Below are 10,015 nucleotides of genomic sequence, written 5' to 3'. Positions count from 1 at the left end.
TAAGGGCTTAATGGGTCAAGACCTTCCTTAAAGGACTTAGGGTTTGAGTTTGTAGCCTCATGGATGATCCTTGGGATAAAGTTGGAAACTTTTTCCTCCTAGACATCTCTATGGATGGGGATATGAGGTTTGGAGCCTTTGGAATTCAAGAAAAAGGGCTTAATGCATTAAGTGGGATGACAAATTGAAGAACTCGACGAGTTCATGGGTGAACTCGGTTAGTTGGGTTGGGGTTGCCCCAAGTCTATTGAAAAGCAGAGGAACTCGACGAGTTGTAGGAAAACTCGACGAGTTGGATCGCAATATCGCGATTCTTACTTGGGAGTGGACTCGACGAGTTGAAGGACCAACTCGATGAGTTGGGTCACTTGGACTGTTGACTTTGGCATTGACTTTAACCTTTGACCGATGCATTTGACCAAGTTTTTCCCAGTGGGTGTTGGACTAACCTGGAGTGTACTGGAAGAGAATATGGGCTTAGGTTATGACCCATATGGAATTCGGCCCAATTTGGAAAATTGGGCCATATGTTGGGCCTTGGTTGATTATTTGGATTTTGGTCCTTGAGAGTGTGAGTTTGGGCCTTGGTTTTGAACCAAGTTAGGTTAGGGCCAAAATGGTCCTTTTACCCCAAGTGTGGATTTATGGTTATGCTTCGAAACCCAAATGGTTAATTGGGTGTTGTTTTGATGTGGACAATTCGGGAGTCTGTCATCCAGCAGCTAGAGTTTTATCTTCGGGACTTCAGCAGTTTGAGGTGAGTCTCCTCACCATACCAATGGGTCGAAGGCACCAAGGCCGACCCATTATGTGTTATGTGGTATGCTAGTTGATTATGTGTTATGTGGTATGCTAGTTGATTATGTGGTATGTGATATGCTAGTTGTCTTTGTGATACTTGCATGGAAGACCCCGAGGGGAGCCCGTCGCACTTGGATGTCAGACCATGTGGGGGTGCCCATGGCATTCCATGTAGAGACTATGGGGATGCCCATGGCACTTGGTTATCAGACCATGTGGGGGTTCCCATGACATTCCAAGTAAGACCATGAGGGGGGTGCCCATGACACATAGGTGTAAGACCCTGGGGGAGCCCACGACATCCTGGAGTAAGACCCTGGAGGGAGTCCACGACATCCTTATATGTTTATATGCATGACTTACGTGATTGGTATGGGTTATTTGGTTATGTGGATTATGTGGGGTATGTTATGGGGAACTCACTAAGCTTCGTGCTTACAGTTTTGTTTATGGTTTCAGGTATCATTGGTTTGGAACTCTGATAAATGTTTTAATTAAGCAATGTTTTTGAATGGTTGGATTAAATAACATTTGTATTTGACTATAATGAAAAATAAAATTTTTACCCTGGATTTTTGGGTCGTTACAATAAACCCCCCACCCCCAAGCATTAGAATTTCGGCATGATGCTTCCTTGAAGAACCCTAGCTGATTTTTCTAGTTTCTCTCTTCTCATCTTGTTGTATTGGGTGTTTGTGAACCATTAGAGGTGCAACATTTGGGGCAATAAGCTTTCAAGAGTCAAGGATCATCAAGATTGACTTGTTATTACTATATAACAAGTGAGGTAATCTTCTAAACCTAATTTTCTGTATGAATTTCGAAATTTTATGCTAGATCTATGGTTATTGCTTTGGTATTCAATTTGCATGTTCAATTAGTGAAAAACTTAGATCTAAAGCAATTAGGGTTGCATGATCACAAATGAATGTAGATATGCTCATAACCCAACAATATCATCCGCATCAAGGTATGATTCCTTTTATGCATCTTCAACCTATATTTTTGTATGGTGTAATTAAATTTTATATGTATGACTAATTAAATTGTGTATGCATCATGTCACAGGGGGCAGTTTGAAGCCATTGGAATTTGAGGATTCAGAATTATGACAAAGGATGATGAGACCGAACGTACAGTAACTGCTTCACAAACAGATGAATTTGAAGATATGTTAAGAAATGAAGGTAAATAGCAAATGACTATCTATTCAAAACTGTTATAAATCACTGTTTATTTTCTAAAAGTTGGAATTTTTATACTAAGAAACATATCAATTACAAGTCTACCAAGGAAAGAATTGAGCTAGAGCGAGAATATGGCAGAAGAAGAAACAATGTTGTTAAAATGGCCAAATGGATCAAGTTACTTGAGCAACAAATTAACAATCTCAATAAACAACATATGAAAGACACACAAGTTTTATGTTTATATCATCTTCACCCTTATAAATATTTAGAAAATTAGCATGAACATGGATATCTAATATCATATATGGATTTTGTAGGCTGAAGAACATGAGATGGAGAATAAACTAAAGGAGCTTCAATAAGAGATCAATGTTGCTGAGTCAGATTGCCTAAGGTTTTGTTTGTTTCTTGGTTCTTGTGTAACATAGGAGTATATTTAATAATAATAATAATAATATTTTTTTTGCTTTGTTAATTATCAACTTTCAAATTGAAGAATATTAAGGATGATTTATCAGAAAGTTTAACGATTGCAAGAGATGAAGTTAGAGAGATCACTTATGAGGTATGGACTTGCTTTCATTCATTTCTTTACCAAATTAGTCAATGTCAAAATCGTGACCTACACCTGACTCAGCTAAACAAGGTATTGTAATTGGAAATGTCTTTACAAAGGTTGCATCAAATTATGACATCATGAATGATTTGATGAGTGCTGGTCTCCATAGGTTGTGGAAATAGAGGTAAAGTGTAACATTTTACTTTGTTTTACTTTTTTTTAAATATTCCTTCATTTGTTTATTAGGGCTTAATTATTTTTCAGATTGTTTTTAAAATTGAGCCCATATCTTGATGTTGGATGTTGATGAATGGCCTATAGAGGATTTAGGAGGCCATATGTACCTCCTTATTTTTGTTCCTCTTATGGATACATGTTATCTTATCATATTTCACATCGACAAATACCAACCTACTTTCACTCATTTATTTTTTTTTATTTCTTCCTATTACAAAAATGTATAGTTATAGCATTTGCTCAATTTTTTGGTGATTAGCCTAATTTTTTTTCTATTTTGTTTCCTTAAGGATGGTTATTTTTTTTATACTAACAGTTTTATAATGCGGCTGTCTTAAAATTAGTATTTCATCCTGTTTCAGGTCTTTTGTTTGAAGGTGAAAGAAAAATCAATAGACAAGGATTAAATGGACTTCATAATATTAATCTCTAATTATGTCAAGTGTCCGGTATTGTTTTTCTAGTATGCGAGGACAAAACGGAATCATAGTGAACCAATACATGAAGGTAAGAAAATTACGAAACTTAACCATTAAAATACAACTTTTAAGTAGGTTCTCCAGCTGTGAAGTCTTTTGTGTCTCCATTTCATAGGGAATCTGTTGATTAATGTCTCTGAATTCCAAGAAGAAGCCATGTAGTTACCATTATTTAGCTTCTCTACAATAGCAAATGCCACTGCCAGGTTTCATTTGACAACAAGCTTTCAGTGTATAATCAGGGCTCCGGAAGCAATTGCTTTGGAAATAACCCTTCAACTAACACATATTGAACGAGATGCTCAATTTTCATTTCTCTGTTTCTATGGTGTTGAAGAAGAAGTCCAAAATATAACTATTCGATTAGGGCTAACTTTAAATTTCCCAGCCTTCTATTATGAAATCATGAATTCATCTTAAAGGTTTGCTTTTAACTTTTAATCATTAAATCAATCTGATTTTTTCATTTGTGATTACCATTTTTTCTTAACAGGGTATGTTACTTACCTAAACAGGCTTATGATGAAGCAATTTCAGAGCTTCATACTTTGAAGGAGGAATCATACAAAGATAGTACTTTGATTATGCAGTTTCTAAGGGACAATGTCACTATTTAGACATATGATATTACAGAGGAAAGAGGTTAGTTTGGTTTATGTGTTTTTTGTTCTTTTAATAACTTAAAATTATTATTTTAGTCTTTTGATTAAGTTTTTGATGCTACAGAAGATTCACACAAACACGATGGTAGTGGCAGAACTGGTGGTCAGATTGACAATCTAGAGGTTGGTGATTCATTTTAATTTATATTTTGATTTAGTTTTAATTTGATTTATGATTCCTATATTTTTTAAAAAAGTTTAAGGAAGGGAAGTTGTGAATAGAGAGGGTGTTGTTGGTTATGGAATTGGAAGTGGTTGGTGATGGACTGTTTGGTGAGTATGAAAACATTGAAAAACATTTATCTTTCATTCCTTATAATTCTCTATAAACAAATGTTTGAATAGATGAATCTTTTCTTTATCTGTTGTTTTCGCTTGGTATATGAAGCTGAGGTTCGTAAGGAGAAGATAAATGGTTACAAATTAGACAAAGCACATGTTTTTTGTGTCAGTATTTTGATGAAATTAACAACTTCATGACAGTTCCAAATGAGTTGGCCCATCCTGAAATCAAGCCTTAAGAACAGAAGATCCTTATTGTCTTCCTCTTTCAATACTATCTATATGATTCACAATTTTCCCATTGTTCCATGTCAATCAACTTTTACTATATCAACAATGTTTAGATCAATAATTGATCAATAATCTCTTATTTTCTATACTGTTGACAAATCTATATCCCGCAAAGCGGGGATCCTCATCTCGTTATTAATGATAACACACGTAAATTATACTTATGATTATATAAATATGTAATTTGTATATATTTTCAAATACCTAATTAAAATTTAAGTAAACTACAAGAACGACACTTATGGTTTGGGATAAATTTGCATGTTAGGTCCTTCGATTTTTTTGTTGTTGTTGTATTTTTTTGTTTTTTGTTTTTTGTTTTTTTTAAATGTGAAGGATCCTTATGGTTTGGTTTTGTGACTACCCAAACTATTTGGACGAGGCAAGGTCTAAATTGTATCCCTATTACAATAAGAACCTTGAAAACCATGAGAGCATAAGTGTATGTATAAAGAAGTATACACTTTGAAAGTCGCACATAAGGTAATCTCTTAGAAAAGTAAACAAGTTAAGCGAGACAGAGTGGGACAAATAAATTGAGAATTCAATATCTAATGCAATCAAAGAAGGATCACATGGTGTAGACACAAGAGCTTGTAAATGTGTCACAATTTGGACACTTGAATTATAAGGACAATATATTTGGGTTTACTATTAGCTAAATCCATAAAGACTTCCATAGGACCCACCTAAGACCATGAACTCAATCCTAGAAAGCACATTGGCCGTGAACACCCTTTATGAACTCCCTTTGGCCATAAACTACTTCATGGAACCTTAGCTAGGCTGTGAACTTCATCCTAGGAGGAATCTAGGGTGTAAACTCATTCAATATAGGATACTAGGGCGTAAACACATTAGGTTTCCAAACCTTGACCATAAACACTTCCCTAGGAAGTATCTAGACCGTGAACACTCTTCTAGAAGGCATCTAGGGCGTAAACTCAAACCTAGGAGGCTTTTAGGCCGTAAAAAACTCCATTCCATGGAGTTTACGGCCATAAAGCGTGAATAAGACAAATGCCGTTGAATTTATGATGCAACAATTCAACCTAAACACTCAATATCCTCCAGGTAACCAAGCACACCTTATCACCCCCTTATCCTGTTTGAACGTAAACCCATTCCTCATTTCCACCAGAAACTCATATTCACATTCTATAAACCCCAAAGTGTGTTATCAAGTGTATTCAAGTTTCAATCTGATTTCTTCAAAGTATCCCCTAGATTGTTGTAAGTATCTCCTATTTGGCTAGTGGTTCTTCACATTATTCTGTTAATATCATCATAGTTACATATAAAATATTGTGTTAAAATTCTTAGGGCATTCTCAAGTTCAAAGAGTTTATCAAACTCTTCAAGGGTTAGAACTTGGAAACTCCTCATCATCTAGCCAAACTATCCACCAAATCAAACCAAGGTGAGCTTCATACCCCTATCGTTTTGAGTTTTCATTGTTTTTGGGGGAGAATACAAGTCAAGGGTCTTGTGAAATTTAGTATAATTGCTTGTTATGCATGTATGTTATGAATTATGTGCTTAAAGTTATTAACTCTATGTATTGGTTCAAGAACTCGAATTTTAACAAGTCTCAATGTTTTTAACTATACATCACAAGTAGATGTTAGAACCAAAAGCTAATATGTTTATGAAATATAAATCATAAATTGTTATATCACGAATCATAATGTTTTGCCCAAAAATTGTTTTAAACAAGTTGTTAAACATTAGATGTTGGAAATGGTTTAATTGGGGTATTAATGATATTTTGGAGACCATTTTCGGCTATATATATATATATATATATATATATATATATATATATATATATATATATATATAAGAACCATTTTGGAAAAAGGAATAAAATTGAAGAATTATTGAACATCTCAATTTTTAAAGGACCAAAAATGGAATCTTTGGATAAACAAGGGCCTTTTTGAATATTTTCATAAATATAAGTCTAAAATGAACATATTAGAAGAAATGTGCCATTTTCGACAATTCACCTAGTTTTGAACCACTTATGACACATTTTGACAAATATGAGTCTTATTTGATAATTTATAAAAAGAAGGGCCATTTTTGCCAATATCGATAATTTTGTGTCACTTTTGATAATTACGATTCCAAGTGGATTATCCTCAATTAACGAAAACGATAGACCTAGTCAACTAACACAATTATGGTTATTTATTAAATAACGGATTTCATCGATTTGCTAAAAAACCTGTTGCTATTCTAGTTAGACGAGTCTCAAAAGTACATATATATATATATATATATATATATATATATATATATATATATATATATATATATATATATTAGTGTACGTTTAAAGTCCTGTAGGAGTTATAATCAGAGTCTCCTGGAGGGAGAGCGGAAATTTGTGTATAGATCTATACGGGGTTGACACCCCGCACCTTCGCTGTTCGCTACAGCTAGACATGTCAGTCTAAGGTGACAAATGTCTTTTATCAAATGCGGGCGCATGAGAAACGCCAAGACAGGCCTCCGTTATATTAGTATGGTTATAACGGCTCACTAGAATATGATAATGTTAACTATAAATTTATGTAGAGAAAACCTTACAAATAAATTGGCACATTGTGTTGACTGACCCTCTATGCATGGTAGTGATTGTCCGCATTCGTTGTGTTGATCGTCCACTTGTGTTGTGCGGAATGTCCACAATCGCCTATTGATTTTTCATACCTCACCAGTCTTAGGGTTAAGACCATCATTTTGTATACCAGAAAATATAGGATTTTCTGGAGTAAACGATTTTATACGATTTCGAATTAAACTAAGACACACACACATGTAACTATACTCAATTGGAAACAGAACTTCCGATTATTTTATACAAGAAAATATAGGATTTTCTGGAGTAAACGATTTTATACGATTTCGAAAACGATAAACTAAGACACACACACACACACATATAACTATACTCAATTGGAAACAGACCTTACGATTATTTTATACAAGAAAATATAGGATTTTCTGGAGAAAACGATTTTATACGATTTCGAAAACGATAAACTAAGACACACACACACACATGTAACTATAGTCAGTTGGAAATAGAACTTACGATCATTTTATACAAGAAATTGTAGGATTTTCTGGAGAAAACAATTTCATAATTTCGAAAGACGATAGACTAAAATACGCACATGCAACTATACTAGATAGAAAACAAGACTTACAATTGTTTTGATAAGAAAACACTGGAATTTTCTGGATTTCTAACTATCACCAGTTTTATACGAAAATGCTTATGAACTCACCAACTTTTTAGTTGACGCTTTTCAAAACGACTTTTATTCTCAGGAAATCAGTAAGCAGGTTAAAGGGACGCGGATTCAGGATTATTTTGCTATAGTTTGGAATTTATTTACGTATGTCTCCTTTGTGTAATTTGAAGAACAAATACAATATGTAAACGATGTAAGTTTGTTATCTCAATGTATGATGTTTGGATTTGCTATGTTTCATATATATTCAATTGTTATGATACTGCACAATGAAGTCATCCGCCTCCGGACATTTCCGTCGTCTGGTCCGGAGGTGTGACAGGTTTTGTTTTGTGTTTAGTCCTTTTAAGAAATGTTATAACTTTATTTTTATATTTTTTAGTACTTTTCTTTATTATTAGTTTTATTCTTTTGGTAATATTAATTTTAATGGGTCTCACCCCAATTTCAAAGGTGAAATGACTATGATACCAACAACACCATTATCTTCAGCAGCCAACATCAATCCCCTCCTCCACTAGGCCACAACATTCGTCTTTCATGGCAAGGTTGTCGTCAGGGGGTCTTAGAGAGGGGCAAAGTGGGCAGCTGCACAGGGCCCAATTTTTTTCATTATATATTTTTATTTAAAAATACAAAATTATAATAAAGATAAGGCCCTTTTTCTCTTGTTCGTCATGGGCCTTTAAAAATATTTCATTTTTCAGGACCGGCCCTGGTTGTCGTCCTCTTCTCCATAATCTATAAATAAACAAAAAAAATATATAATGAAAAATGTTTGTAGAAAAGAATCAATTTTCGACCTAAATCAAAAAACGGAAAATGAAACCAACTTTATGAGCTATATCAAATCCAAAAAAAAAAGAATCTATTGAACAAACCTCAAACATCTATCAAAACTACAACAAATTACAACATAGTAGAGGTGAACTTGAGATAATTTCAACCTTCCAACCTAAATCAAACAAAAAAAATCGATTGAACAAACTACAAGATTCTAACAAACCTGCAACATATTACTAATAAAGAATGAAGCAGAGAATTATGGACAAGCCATAAGGATGAAACAGGAAAAACAACCCCCAAAATTGCCATGTCACAATACGCAAAGCTGAAACAAAACAATGATTTAAAACTATTATTAAGAAAGAAAATAAATTATGATTTAAAAATATTATTAAGGATAAACTAGTCATTTAACTTGACTAAGTACCAAAGCTGAATCAAAACAAAACCACAAAGTTAAAAAAAGGAAAATTAGAAACCAAACTAATAAATGACCATAAATCACAGGGACCATTAATGTAATTTACTTAAAGAAGTTAATTAGGGATTAGACGCGGCGATATGTAAAGAGTAGAAAAAGGCCGCAGGCTCTCCACACTCCCCAGGAGTTAAATCAGATAGCAGTTGTTATTAACAAAACAAATTATACTTACACCCCTCCAAGAATTCAAAAACAACAGATCCAACCACTATATTTTTTTACATAACATATTCCACAGGGCTGAAACATAGTTTGTAACATTATAACTTCTCCTATTTGATATGTCCCATTTAGTAATATATATTGCCTTTTGTAGAGAAATATTTTCACTTAAAAGTTACACATGCATCCATATAATATGGTAAACTGTAAGGGGTGTTGCTATTTAGCTGTAACAATTGGGTTGAAATGAAAATTCTTCAAACATCCCTTCTTATTCGTAGTAAAAATATGGCCTTTAATCATAAAGAAACAAAAAAGAACGATTAAGTATATTCATAAGGTGTATTACATCATGAATCTTTTGAACCTTTGGGATGATCTAATGGCCACTTAACAATTATCATGAAAACCAGAAGTTTTGCTATGTGTGATGTGTCAATGACGATGACACGAGAGTTTGCATATACTTGTCACTTTCATAAATGTTATAGAATGGTGGATTATGACCAACTATAAAATAGTAAACTAAAGAAAATTAAATCATGGAAACTAATTTCTAATAACATTTGGTATTCATACACATGTTAGGTCATATGGTGTCTGACGCAATTGTTATGTGTGTTGGATTCTAAGAAATTTTACAAATTCAGTCCATGAACAATAGGATGTGTTCAAAATTGGTTATCAATTTCCATGTTTAAGTATGTCTACCTTTAATGTGAATTATTATTTCAAATGTAGTCCTTTGAGTCCACAAAAAGTAAAAAACCTTACCATATGGCTCATTCATAAGGATGAAACTGTTGAGATAGATAGTTG

Source organism: Lactuca virosa, chromosome 8 (genome assembly GCF_052849685.1).
Source record: "Lactuca virosa cultivar CGN04683 chromosome 8, Lactuca_virosa_CGN04683_v6, whole genome shotgun sequence".
Taxonomy (NCBI): Eukaryota; Viridiplantae; Streptophyta; class Magnoliopsida; order Asterales; family Asteraceae; genus Lactuca; species Lactuca virosa.
Note: the sequence above shows the minus strand (reverse complement) of the source record.